Source organism: Bombina bombina, chromosome 1, assembly GCF_027579735.1.
Source record: "Bombina bombina isolate aBomBom1 chromosome 1, aBomBom1.pri, whole genome shotgun sequence".
Taxonomy (NCBI): Eukaryota; Metazoa; Chordata; class Amphibia; order Anura; family Bombinatoridae; genus Bombina; species Bombina bombina.
The window spans coordinates 1,546,143,324-1,546,147,246 of NC_069499.1; positions in this window are offsets into that span (position 1 = coordinate 1,546,143,324).

The window sequence follows — 3,923 nt, forward strand, 5'->3', positions numbered from 1 at the left end:
ATCAAATATTCAACATTACGCTCAGGTTCTATTCCGACGCAGCATACCTATCGTTCAAATGCCATAGAAATCAATGGGACTCCGAATACACAGAAAGGTTTGTGATACTTTGCAGACGCTGATACAAATAAAACTAATACAAATCTTTTAAATTGCATTCTCGTTCGAAGTCATGTTTAGCAATGTTAATACACCACATTAATCTTTATACACTCAGCAAATATTTTCCACAAAGATAGCAAGAGAATGACAACTATTCCATACAAAAAATACATGCAAATGGGTTTAAAATTGCATTTTACTTCCAACAAAAGGACAGCAAGAGAATGAAAACAATTCCATACAGAAATACATGCAAATGTGTTTAAAATTGCATTTTACTTCCCAACAAAGGATAGAAAGAGAATGAAACCACTCCATACTAAAATACATGCAAATGTGTTTAAAATTGCATTTTACTTCCCACAAAGGACAGCAAGAGAATGACAACTATTCCATACAAAAATACATGCAAATGTGTTTAAAATTGCATTTTACTTCGCACAAAGGATATCAAGAGAATGAAAACCATTCCATTAAAAAATACATACAAATGTGTTTAAATATGCATTTTATTTCCACAAAGGATAGAAAGAGAATGAAAACCATTCCATACAAAACATACATGCAAATGTTTTAAAATTGCTGTGACGATACCCTGGCTACCCCCGACTAGGTAGCTCTGCCAAAAGGGTCCCTGCTTCCTCCTGCCGACTGTAGCTGTGTAGCTGCCAAGTGATTATAGCCAGAAGCCCACCCCTGATACCAGACAGCACCAGTATTCAGGATCCCGCTCTGTGACAGACTCCGGATTACCCCGACTGAGTAGCTCTGCCAGAGGGTCCTTCCTATACCTGACAACAGGCCGCTATCTAGCAGAGAAAGTGATTGTAGCAAAACCCCACCCAAATAAGCTAGACAGACTAGCATTCAGGTGAAACAAGAACTGATTTTATTAGGAAACACACACTGCTTTATACACAAACAAAGGGTCTTATCTTACTCCCAAATCTCCCGCCATTCCCGCCCCTCCAGACAGGCTAGCGCCTGCATAGCAACCACAGTCCCACAGAGTCCCTAGGACACAGAGGTGTGTTTCAAGGTGATCCCGAAGAAGCGGTGCACTTCCAGGATGTCATTTCTAAGCTCTTGGTCCCCAGATGCCACAGTATAAAAAGCGATGTGATGCATTACAGGGGACCGGGAGTTACAACCCTGTAAAGATAAGGGGGTAGGGGTGTCTAAAACCCCCGGTTCCCAAATGAGCTCCCCTCCAAGCAATCCTCCCACCTCTTGTCCTCCCTGGGGGCTAACAATCCCCAAAAGAGTAGAGCTCTGGGGCAAAGGGCCACTGGAGCAACCAGGGGTAAAGTTAGCGGGTGTCTGGCGTGATGCGGCTGAGTTCCAGGAGCCCGACCAGCCTGAAAGGGGTTAGGTGGGTATCCGTTGCGGTTGTGGCCAGCTGGCAGTTCCAGGACCCTGGCCAGCCTAGAAGGGTTTTCCCAGTCAGAGATCAGCTCTTCTCTGACAAAGTTCATATAGTAGAAACAACGATATCACAAATCTGGGAGATACGTAAGCCCCTGAAATGGCCAAATCTGGTGTAAAAGGGAGTTAGCCAGGTTAGTAGGGGGGTGGGTGGAAGCCTGGGTGGTCTGGTATCCGTGAAATCTCCCGCCTTCTAGTTCAGCAGACTGGGTAGACCCTTAACGGGTCAGTCTGGGGCTGTCCGACAGTGGCCCTCAAGTTGTCGGTTGTGGGGCACAGAGACTAGTCAACCCCAATACAGAATCCCAAAACAAGTTTTCCAAGGCCGGCTCCAGAACATTTGCCCACCCACAAGTCCCAGACACAATCACAGAGGGGCCTCCAGGCTCCCACAGAAAAGGCCTCAGCTGCCAGAGAGAAGGCGGGGCAGCTGGGCTTGCGGCAGCCCAAGGTTGGGGACCTGGGCAGACTGCCCAGCATTTCTTGTGTTCCCAGATGGGGACTGTAATCTCTATTGCCCCCATTGGAAAATCCTCCTTGTCGGGTGAGCTAAAACCTTTCAATTCAGTTGCTGTCAGTACCAAGGTCACCACAAGCCCTTTATCCAGCTCCCATTCCCTAGGGACTGGCATCTGGCACACATGAGGATCACATTTCAAAGTAGGTAAATTCAGATTTGGGGACAACATTGTGAATTTATATAGTTTGGTAAATTATCTACTCCTGCTTTTCCTCCTGGCAATTATTTTCCACACCTTGCCCCCAACAGTTTTTAACAGTACACAGGTTTTGTTGGGCTCTCATTTAGCCCTCCCTGTGGCAGGTGTTGTGCTCGGAGGGCCATAACCCACAATGCAACTGGACCAAATCTTTCCCCAGCAACACATTAAAAGGGACATGCTTGGGGGCGGAGCCGACTGCAGAGAGCACCAGACATGTATTTTTGAGCTCCTGGCTCCTAGATATACTTATATGATTTTAATCTATCCATAAAGGGCTTAAACTCTGTTTTGTATATATCAGGGAACAACTGCTGTCTATTGTACTACCCAAGAACCCGGAGATAAGCTAGTAGCTGATATTTCTCCTGAAGCTGCGCCACATGGGCTTTTTAGGAGGCTACTTCCCCTCAGGGTGTACTGCTGGTATGGAGGCCCTAGACTTATGGGATCGAAACACCCAACAACTCCTAAAGAGGCATTATCAGAGCCTGAAAGAAGACCTAATGCTTATACTTTCTACCTGCACGCTACCGCCCGGATTGTCTATCTACGGACACTGACCCTGTGCAATATAGCAGGACCCACACTACATTCATATCCAAGCCCCAGGAAAAGTAGAGATACCCTCTGGCGGACCTGCATCGACCTCCCAAGTCTCGGACCTGTTTTGCCGAGTTGACTAAGCAGTCGGAATTGGGAGCTGTAGTGGCGTCCCACTTTAACGGCATCGAACACACAGGAGGACATACTAGCTAATACTCTACCGGCTCTTCACGATCTCCCAGCTAGTCCCAATTTGGTGTTTGCACCATCCGGGACCAACCTTCACACTGACTCTTTGTTGGCCGACACTCAGGTAGGGGCACTTGATCTCCAGACATATCGCAGCACCATAACTAACGCAAGGAAGGCTGTCGCGTCAGATCGTCACTACACAAAAAATGCAGGAGGGTTCTCGGCATTATCTCCAAGCCCCGCAAAAGTCAAGGATTCCTTGAGAGGAAGAGGCTCTACATTCGGCGCTATCACCCTAATCTCAGCAACTATTTTCACAGCTACGTGTTCAGAGCCATGAGAGCTGGGATCAGGTAGTGTAATATCTGTTTTGGTTGCGCCTGCAAACATGGATGCCAGGATGATATATATATATTTCCATGAGTAGGCATGTACTGATGATGACTACTAAATCTGATACAAGAATATATGAGTATGCTGCTTGATGACCTGATCTGCAGCTTCACTAAAATCCCCAGACAGTGACTGTTTCAACACTGGTCTAGGGCCTACTTAAATTGTGCAAACGCATTGCCCCCACTGTTGACTTCATTAGATCCCCATCCTGCAGTAGGTAGCTTTCTAAATGATGATGTTTACCCTGAGAAATTAGAAATTATTCGCCATATATTCATCTGTTCACAGCTACTGTTTGTGTTTGTATTTTTAGCGCAGCTGCCTGCATCTTAAATTTGGTATTGCTCTATTAAATCCATAGGATAAGTAGTTTTTGACAAACATGGGTGTGCGACTGGACTTAGGAGGGTCTGACACTCTATTACCCTACCTCCTCTTTTTATTCTACTCCTCTATGGACAAGCTTGGGACACTTGCGCTACAGCACATACTTCTAACTTTACAAGCGCCTTATTTCACCTAAATGACTACCCTAGTGCTACA